We start from the raw sequence: 11,006 nt of genomic DNA, 5'->3' as shown, positions 1-11,006 counted from the left end.
GCGCTGCCGCGAAGCGCTTTTATACGACCAGTGGTGACGTACTTAAAAAGGCGTTACCTCACGTGGACCTGGATACAGTAGGACCAATCACGTTACAGTATACGCCGACGTCCTCACACATGACAGCCTTCCGCCTTGTTTGTATTGGTTTGTGCTGTCACGTCCTCATGCGGGTTCTATGTGTGCACGTTACACGATACAATGGCGGATTATTATTATTATATGTTTCTTCAACAGGTTTTTTATTATTAAAACCAACATATTTGATTGTTTTTACTAAACATAATGATAATTCTTCTGTTGATGCATGTATATCGACTATTTGGCATTTGTACCACACATATCAAACAAACTATTGATTTTAACTTTGTGATTAACTTAGTGAAAATGTAAAAGGTGTGTTTAAGAGTTTATTTTATAAGGTTCATATGACCAGAATTGCCCATAGTTGAAGAAACTAACACTTCTAACATTTCTGTAGTGCTTGTGATCAAAGTCTTGTAGGATAAAAGTCATAAAGAAAACAAATACTGTATGGTTGAGGTCTTTCATTAGTAAAGACTCCTCTAACCAAATTAAACGAATGTTATGTGCAGCATTTTGCTGCACATGGGTTATCAGTGCAACAGGTGGACTCAAAGCAATGCTGACTCTTTGACCAGCTGCCTGGCGAAAGGCACGGTGTCCTGCGCATGTCTATAAAGCCTTGTTGATATAATTCATTACATAATTCAATTCTCATAATCTTTAATCAAAATAACTTACCCTCCTTCTTACAGCAACTTCTCTAATGACGTGTTTACTGGTGCAAGGGCAGGACAACCTGTCACTCACCTTATTTCAGTCATTTAACCAAAATCCCATTCGAAAAACCCATTGACTTAAGGACAATGGAACCTAAAGAAGTGCTAAAATGTTTTCGGAGTTTGGCCTACAAAGTGATGTCAGACCTGCACCACTCTATTGCAACTTCTGTTTCATGCTGACTTTAAATATATTAAATATATTATCTTAGTATTTTACACTTACTTGTTCAAGCAAAACCCCCGCATTGATACTTTTGATGCAAACACCACTAAATCTGCCTTTAATGAAAAGAATGAATAAAATCCTAGCAGGATTTTTCATGGGGACTCAAAGAAAGGACACCACTAGAGGGAGCTCTTTCAAAATAATTGCACACAAACGCTTCAGAGTGATCTGATATTGTTGCATAATGCATAAAGGGAATCTTTTGATGATTCAAGATCAGTCAAATCAAATTTAGGTGACGCTTCGTGGAATGCATCCCACATTAGTGCAGTTTTGGTAACAACATAATATATAATCATAGTGAGACTGTTTCATAACTGTTTCATCACATCTGATCTGTGGATTATTTGAAAAAGAGGGAATGTTTCTTTTGCTTTGGCTGACCTTTAGAATTTATGGGAATTAGATTTTCTCTGTGCAAAAGTGTCATATTTTAATGCCATTCTCCACAGTGTTATACACTCTGCTATATATATTATAAGATGATTTGTCATTTTTCCCTTCCAAAAACTGTATATTTAACAGTATTTTACTGTTAAAATACAAGTTATGAACTCTCAAAGTTCATTCTTGTTCAAAATTGTTAAAAGCACAATATGTAATTTTTCGCCACTAGAGGTCGCTTATTTAAAACAAAGGTGTTGCATGATGAATCATGGGAGGTGTAGTTTTCACGTCTACATCCGGTAACAGGGTGTGGCTAAAAGCCGTTGGAGCGAATGCTAATGAGAGACGGGCGCGACACACGACTCCAGGGCAGCAGAGCTTTTATTATGCCACAGACGACCACTTCTGCTTCTTCCTGTCAAGCGTATGTGGGGTAAAGAAGCTCCGTTTTATCATATTAGATACATTTGTGTGTTGAAAGTTGTTATAGTGTTACGGCTGCTATGAGACACTTGTTGCACACTAAAGTAAGCAAGATCGATATTAGGCATGGTAAAACATGGTATTTGCTGTAAATCAAGAAAACAAGATTTAAACAATAAGACTTACTGTGTTGAGCTGTATAACATTATTAGTTTTTTTATCGATGGATGTATCCAAACAGTTGCTCACCTGTCTAATAAAACAGATAATATATGAAAGTGTCTTTGGTGAAGATTAAAACCGGAAATCGAGGGTAACGCAGGTATGACGTCATTGATGGGTGACACACGGACACGGTTAAAAAAATTGCTCATAACTCTGGATTTAAACATTCTTGGAAACATTTGGGATAATGTAAGTACACAAGTCAACAAAATATATAACATTGTTAATATATATCCAAAAGTCTTACATATTGTACCTTTAATAATGTTTTCAAATCATTAGCACACAAACATGTTATTTATAGACTGTTCATGGAGCATTATTTGAAATGTTTTAGTTGGATGTTCATCTATTTTTTTCTAATATTACCACTTGTTTCATTCAAAAGCAACGTTCCCATAATGTTTGAAAAATGATTAAATGAAATGTTTCCTTAACGTTCACATAACCAAGAAAAAACTTTTTAAAAACATTTAAAAAACAAAACATTCAGAAGCATTCACATTAGCAAAAGGTTCTTAGAACATATTTTTGTTAGTTCACTAGCACCACAGAAAAGCACTGAAAAAAGAAATTGGTTATGAATGGGTGGGTCTAAATATGTATATTCATCCCATATGTAAACCCTGTTGAATAATTGATAACACACCCTGAGGGGCTGCGCAGGGGGTCAGTGAATAACGAACTGCTGTTAGAAATCAAAACGATGGCCCAGAAACTCAACAAGCAGCTGGTTTGATGTTTTGTAGCGCCTTTTTGTTCATTAAAATCATTTCAAGTCAGGTGTTCTTGTAGGCATCTCAGCGGGTTGGTAAAATAGATTTTCTTTTGCTTTGATTCCTAACTGTATTTATTATTTCACAGATGATATTAGCAACCAGTATGCTTACTTACTAAAATACATGATGAGCAGGAGGTGGAAGGAAAGAACAGATTGCACGAGGTGTTTGCCAATTCAGTGGTGTGTGAAAGTCTCACACATCCGCGCAGGTCAGGTGTTTAAAATGAGCTGATGACCCATATATCACCCTTTCATGATTTTAGGCCCTTTTCAAACGAATATTTTGACATTACAAAGTGCCTTTAAACATGTTAACACTTGCTGCATCACTAGATGCTCGGACTGTTTCAGAAAGGTCATGATGTAAACAATCGGTTTGTTTTTATTAAAGTCACCATGAAATAAAGATGGACAGTTCTTGTTTTTCATGCTGTATTGCAGTGTTTGATATAAATGATTTATCCGTGTACATCATTATTATTTTTTTTAATTCATGTGCCCTCGTAATCTTTAATCAAAATAACTCCCCCTCCCTCTTGCAGCGACATCTCTTCTCTGATGAAGTGTTTACTGGCATGAGGGCGGGACAACCTGTCACTCACATGACATCGACCAATAGAAAACCACAACCATCCAATCAATTTCCCATGGAAAAAATGAAGTCCCACCACCCTATCACAAGCGGTAAGAAAAGACTTTTCATTCATCTGCTTTTAAATTATTGCAGAGTATCCCTTCAAGGGATAGTTCACCCAAAAATGAAAATTATATCATGATTTACTCACCCTTAAACCATCCTAGGTGTATATGACTATCTTCTTTCAGACGAACACAATCAGAGTTATATTATAAAATGTTCTGGCTCTTACAAGCTTTTTAATGGTAGTTAATGGTACTCCTGATTTTGAAGTCCAAAAAACCATCATCCATCATAAAAGTAATCCATATGGCTCCAGGGGGTTAATAAAGGTCTTATGAAGTGAAGCGATTGTTTTTTGTAAGAAAATATCCATATTTAAATATTTATAAACTAAAATAACTAGCTTCTGGCAGATGGCTGTATGCAAATTGATTTACACCAAAGACTAACATCTGACCTGATGCAATGACGAACGTGGAAGCACAGAAGAAAAAACAAAACACCAGTCATGAATGAGAAGTCTAAAATGAGAATTTTTAATGAGAAATGCACATCTCATATACATCGCTTAAGAAGTTGCTCTTTTGGAGCAAGTCGATTTACGTAGGCTGTCTGTCGGAAGCTAGATATTAAATATATTGATTATTTTTCTTACAAAAACCCATTACTTTGCTTCAGAAGGCCTTTAGTAACCCCCCGGAGTCATATGGATTACTTTTATGATGGATGGATGCACTTTCTTGGGCTTCAAAATCAGGAGTTCCATTCATTAACATCATAAATCTTGGAAGAGTCAGGATATTTTTAAATATAACTCCGATTGTGATAATCTGAAAGAAGATAGTCATATACACCTAGGATGGCTTGAGGGCGAGTAAATCATGGGATAATTTTCATTTTTGGGTGAACAATCTCTCTTAAATGGACATGGTGATGGAAAAAGTATGAGATGGGAGAAAAAAATATATTTCAGTGCTTTTGCTTTCTCTCACAAATATTTTGCATTCACCCAAGGCACTTTGCGTTCGCTCGCAAAACTTTTATGTTCTTTGCAAGTACAAACCCGATTCCATAAAAGTTGGGACACTGTACAAATTTTGAATAAAAAAGGAATGCAATAATTTACAAATCTCATAAACTTATATTTTATTCACAATAGAATATAGATAACATATCAAATGTTGAAAGTGAGACATTTTGAAATTTCATGCCAAATATTGGCTCATTTTGGATTTCATGAGAGCTACACATTCCAAAAAAGTTGGGACAGGTAGTAATAAGAGGCTAGAAAAGTTAAATGTACATATGAGGAACAGCTGGAGGACCAATTTGGAACTTATTAGGTCAATTGGCGACATGATTGGGTATAAAAAGAGCCTCTCAGAGTGGCAGTGTCTCTCAGAAGTCAAGATGGACAGAGGATCACCAATTCCCCAAATGCTGCGGCGAAAAATAATGGAGCAATATCAGAAAGGAGTTTCTCAGAGAAAAATTGCAAAGAGTTTGAAGTTATCATCATCTACAGTGCATAATATCATCCAAAGATTCAGAGCATCTGGAACAATCTCTGTGCGTAAGGGTCAAGGCCGGAAAACCATACTGGATGCCCGTGATCTTTGGGCCCTTAGACGGCACCGCATCACATACAGGAATGCTACTGTAATGGAAATCACAACATGGGCTCAGGAATACTTCCAGAAAACATTGTCGGTGAACACAATCCACCGTGCCATTCGCCGTTGCCGGCTAAAACTCTATAGGTCAATAAAGAAGCCATATCTAAACATGATCCAGAATTGCAGGCGTTTTCTCTGGGCCAAGGCTCATTTAAAATGGACTGTGGCAAAGTGGAAAACTGTTCTGTGGTCAGATGAATCAAAATTTGAAGTTCTTTTTGGAAAACTGGGATGCCATATCATCCGGACTAAAGAGGACAAGGACAACCCAAGTTGTTATCAGCGCTCAGTTCAGAAGCCTGCATCTCTGATGATATGGGGTTGCATGAGGGCGTGTGGCATGGGCAGCTTACACATCTGGAAAGGCACCATCAATGCCGAAAGGTATATCCAAGTTCCAGAACAACATATGCTCCCATCCAGACGTCATCTCTCTCAGGGAAGACCTTGCATTTTCCAAAATGACAATGCCAGACCACATACTGCATCAATTACAACATCATGGCTGTGTGGAAGAAGGATCTGATGCCATGAAATTTAAAATCAACTTATTTTTCCCTTAAAATGATACATTTTCTCACTTTAAACATTTGATATGTCATCTATGTTGTATTCTGAATAAAATATTGAAATCTGAAACTTCCACATCATTGCATTCTGTTTTTATTCACAATTTGTACAGTGTCCCAACTTTTTTGAAATCTGGTTTGTAAATGCAAAGTCTCTCTTTAGGGGCTCTGTAAATACTTCCACATGATTCTGCCAGCAAAAAACAAACCCAACACAATGTGATGACAACCTGATTACACCTATTAAAAATACATCAAGCAGGTCATTACATGTTGAATACACGGGAGTGATGTACCCTGACTTTTGGCAAAAGCTGAAAGTGTGTGGTATTTCGATTTGAAGTCTGCTATTGTCGTTCAAGACATAAAATAGAGGCCAGTGAGATCTTTATTCTCCTATGCTTCATATTTCATCACTAGGGGGCTGTGATGAAACTGCTTCTTATGGTGCTGTCTGTATGCGAGGCGGTTGCATTTAACATAACCATTGTCTGTTTTTTGTATTGTTGATGAGAGTACAAAATGTTGTCTTGGCAGAAGGTGAGCATTGGCAGCGTTTTTTCAATCATTTTCCAGGTTTCCACCCCTCATGCTGTTTTTCCTGGCAATGATTTAGACACTTAAAAGTTTGGGATGGACAACTGAATGAATTTCATTTCCTCAACCGCTTCCTCCTCCTCTCACACTTTTCCACTTTCTCTGTTGATGCCTTGATGTAGGTTGGAACATCAAGCGTTGCCAAGTTTGGTCACTAAATGTATTAAGACTCCTCCGGAAGAGTGCATTCAGCCACAAGGGTCATAAATGACAAACTTTATATCAGCAAATCAGGAAGCAGGATTACTGTATCAGATTTACTTTGAGTTGTGGGAGGTTTGGATGAAATTATATGTCCTTATTTTCTTGATAAACCTCTTTGAGTATGACTAAGCAAATATGCTGGTCTTCAGTGCCAACACTAAACCAGATTAACCGAGATCATGTGATCTGTAAACTGTTGAAAGTAGGGGTTAACGGTGGTTGCCAGGTTGGTATGCAGTAAGTGTTAGTTTGTTGCTATGCCATTGTTAGGGTGTTCTGGGTGATTGCTATGGTGACAGTTGTTTACTTAATAGTGTTACATTAATATCATTGATATACTATTATAGTTTTTATTAATTTTGAATGATTTATTTTCCATTTTCATTTGGTGTAGATAAACTGATATACATAAGTGTAAGAAATAGGGACCTTGCCTTTAAAATGATGTGCATGTAACATGTGACTTCACCATGCTATTATGAATTTGCTCATTCAGTCGACTAAGTACAGCCTTGGCCATCAGCGCAGCAGTTCTGTCTCTTTGCTGAGGGCCAAGGTTACCTTGCTTTGACTGCTCTGGATGGCGTGACTACTGTCATCTGGCACAGTTTATCATTTCGTGCACTTCTCTCTTTTTTCTTGTCACTGTCCCTGACATGTCTTTCTGCTGACCCACAGAAACACAGTGCATGCTGGAGGGGGGGTTTATCTGATGTGAGAGAAGGAAAAGGCAGACTGATTGATCTTGCAGAATAACCACAAATCTTAGCCACTATGTGATCATGTTCCTCGAAACAACATGATGAAAAGATTATAAAACATGTGCTTGTAAAAACAGTATTTAACACACTGTGGACATTTTCAGCAACATGAAGTGGTTGAATTTGTATGTTTATTTCCATTTCTTTGAACACAACATCATTTTATTACATCTGACAAGACGTCTGTCTGCATAGAACAGTGCCACCAAGTAGACCACAAGATTTCTACATTCATTCAGAGCAGGTCTGTGTCTTCTCCATTGACTTGATGCCCCCGTACTGACAGCACAGGGCAGCCCATCACAATTGTGCATCCATTTTTAAAGTGCTCGCCAACACGGGCTTAAATAATATATCATGATAGAGAAGGGTCCGCATTCTTTCATTCGGACTCTCTATGTACAGCAACACACTGAAATATCAAAGCAATACATCATTAGTCCTTCTTCCAAAACATGTTTTTGTCTTTACCCTGATTCATTAAGCCTATAATAAGTGTTTATATTTTAGACCTAGTGGGATGGTTTTCACAGGAAATTGAGTACATCACTCCCCCATGCGTGTCTCATCATATCCGTAAATAGAAAAAAAAATTCTCCGGCTACTTTGACGTGTGTGTGGTGTGAGAGTGGCATAGGTTAATTGTCACAATGAGGGAGAAAGGTTGTCATGGAGCACTCTTAAATGGTTAGTTCACCCAAAAATTAAATTTATGTCATTAATTACTCACCCTCATGTCATCCCAAACCTGTAAGACCTTCATTCATCTTCAGAACACAAATTAAGATATGATTGACGAAATCCAAGATTGACCTCCCTACAGATGGCAACGTCATAACCAATTTCAAGGTAAGTAAAGACAGCCCATGTGACTACAGTGGTTCAATAATGAGCCAGCGTTCTGATGTAGAACCCGGAAGCGCTGCACTGTGTTTACAACATGAACAGTGTAGGAGAATGACATGGAAGAGAAGAAATTGTTGAATAATGTCATTATTTTTGTTTTGTTTTTACGCACAAATTATTCTCGTCGCTTCATAACATTAAGGTTGAATCACTGTAGTCACATGGACTATTTTAACGATGTCTTTACTACCTTTCTGGGCCTTGAAATTGGTTATGGCGTTGCTGTCTAGGGAGATCATTAAGCTCTCAGATTTCATCAAAAATATCTTAATTTGTGTTCTGAAAATGAACAAAGGTCTTACGGGTTTGGAACGACATGAGGGTGAGTAATTAATGACAGAATTTTTTTTTTTTGGGTGAGCTATACCTTTAAGGCCTGTCACTCCAAGAGCGATAACTATAATGATAACTATAAAGATATAGTACTAAAAATCATTCTAAATATAAATGAATAGCAGAGCCCATACCACAACTATAACAATAACGGCACAAGGGAACGGTTTAGTTGGAATCACTTTCAGAAAGATTTTTTTCCCCAGCTGATAAACAGTGAAAACATTGACAGCCAATCAGAATCCACCGTGCTTTAAAGAGCTCACGCGTTTAAAGCAGCAGATGAAAAAAAAATCAGTCTGCACTAGTGTGGACACTAATATAGTTATTTTTATCTTTATAGTTATTGTTCTTGGTGAAAACAGGCCTGTCGCCTTGCTTTTGTTTTTTAAGCACAAAATCGTTCCTATATGAATGACCTCTTATAAGATATCTTATTATGCTATTAATATACAACCTATTAGTGTTACCTAGGTTGGCAGCACTAGGTTTTGAAGCAGAGCTTGTGTCTTACTACAAAACCCCTATAAAGAAATGCTCAGTTGTGGCTGTTTTACATCCAGAAACCGTCTATAAAAAGATTCTACTTCACCTCTGAGTCAGTGTGAAAGAAATCAATGTGAGTAGGTGGCAATCGATGTTTACAGCTTGCTTTTTATTTTGATTCGGGGATATCTATCTTGGATATCCACCAACCAAGAAATTCTCAAGAAGCTGTGAGCTGGACGGATGTGATGCTTCTTGTTATAGTTTCTGTTCTGCTTCTCTCAGGCTGTGACGTCTGGTGTAAACAGCAGCAGGGAACCAATAACTGTTAATTGATACAGCAGTAATAATAGAGAAGATTATTTGATATGATTATTTGTTATGTGAGAAGTCTTTTGGGGGAATGTTGCTTTTCTCTGTCTGTTGCCTGGCAAGTTGATTTTACATTTGATATATGGAAAAACTAACCAAGGATGACATACATCCATTCAAATATGAATAGTGAGAAATGTTAGAAAATCCCTCTACCGCCTTCATTAGCTGATAAAAGTGATACATCTCACACAGGAAGAAGAAATCAATTGAGTAATGCAGAATCATCTTGGCAACCAAATGTAATGTATGTAATGAATATAATGAAATGAAAAAGACAATAAAAACCTTTTTTAAAGCAGTTTCTTCAGTTTTCTGAGTGATTTTACTTGGAAAACCGTGGGTTGATTTTACTTAGGGAAGTGAGACGTTTGACCCAGTTAATAGTATCACTCTTCCACGCTCTATTCTCTATTCTCTGGATTTTTTTTTTTTTTTTTTTTTTTTTTAAGTCTTCTTATTGGAATTGCAAATATATCATATGTAGTGTGCCAAAGTAGCTCTCTGGTGGTTTTCAGTCAGTTTTTTTTTAAATGAATAATTTTATGGGATTTTTTTTTTTGTGTTTGTTTGTTTTTGTTTTATAATTTTTTACTTCATTCAAATAGTACAAAATTTGGTAAAGGTTTTTGTTCTTGCTATGTGAAAAGAAAGAAAATCACGATTCAAAAAGGTTAAATGGTCCTGAAAAAATTAGTCACTCCTGTATTCTTCATGGTTGCAAATGAATGGGAAGTGAATTTCAACTAGTGGAGATGTTTGGTACTGCACCCAAACAAAATCTTACTGAAAGCTCATATTTTGACATATCAAGCTCAAGTTTGGTACACAACTTGTTTAGAAAAATTGAAAATAGTATTTTTTCTGCATTTTTCATAACAATAAACTTAAACGTCTGTCATTTTTTTAAAGCGCACTTTTTAAAACTTTTTTTCAGTTCAGCAATAATCTGCCAAGTGTCTATTTAAAAAAGAGACCAAATTTAAAGGTTTAGAATTAAAATTTCCTGATAATTTACTCAACCCCATGTCATTCAAGATGTTCATGTCTTTCTTTCTTCAGTCGAAAAGAAATAAAAATGTAAATACTTTATATACTTTTTAACCACAAATGCTTGTCATGCACTAGCTCTCTGATGAGCCACTCATTACGTAAAGGTCACCCGTGACAGCCGGAAGTATGGATGTTAAGGGCGTTCGGCTTAGTCTTTGCACGTTCACTTTGTAGACACTGAATCGGTACTTTCGCCCACATCACATGTGACATTTTTCAACATGATTACATAATGCATAGCAAATTATACAGCAGTTCTGGTCCTTGAATTTGATTGGCTGAGTGTTGATATTCTATTCTATCTTTTGCTGTTTGTATTACTCCGCTTGTCTGTGTTCTTTTATTTTTTGAGTCATTGAATCATTCACTCAATTTGGAACAATTATTCTACCAATTAAATTTGAAGAACAACATTCTTGCTCATGTGAATTATATGAAGTTCATATCAACGTATTGGATTTATAGATGAAAGGGAACATTTTTTGAAGAATAATTCTTTGTTGGGAAGGAGGGATCATTAACTGTGTGGGTGATATTTAAATGAGTTTGGCAGTGAAACAC

This window comes from Chanodichthys erythropterus, chromosome 8 (genome assembly GCF_024489055.1).
Source record: "Chanodichthys erythropterus isolate Z2021 chromosome 8, ASM2448905v1, whole genome shotgun sequence".
NCBI lineage: Eukaryota > Metazoa > Chordata > Actinopteri > Cypriniformes > Xenocyprididae > Chanodichthys > Chanodichthys erythropterus.
The sequence above is the reverse complement of the archived record's forward strand: the minus strand, read 5'-3'. Positions refer to the sequence as shown.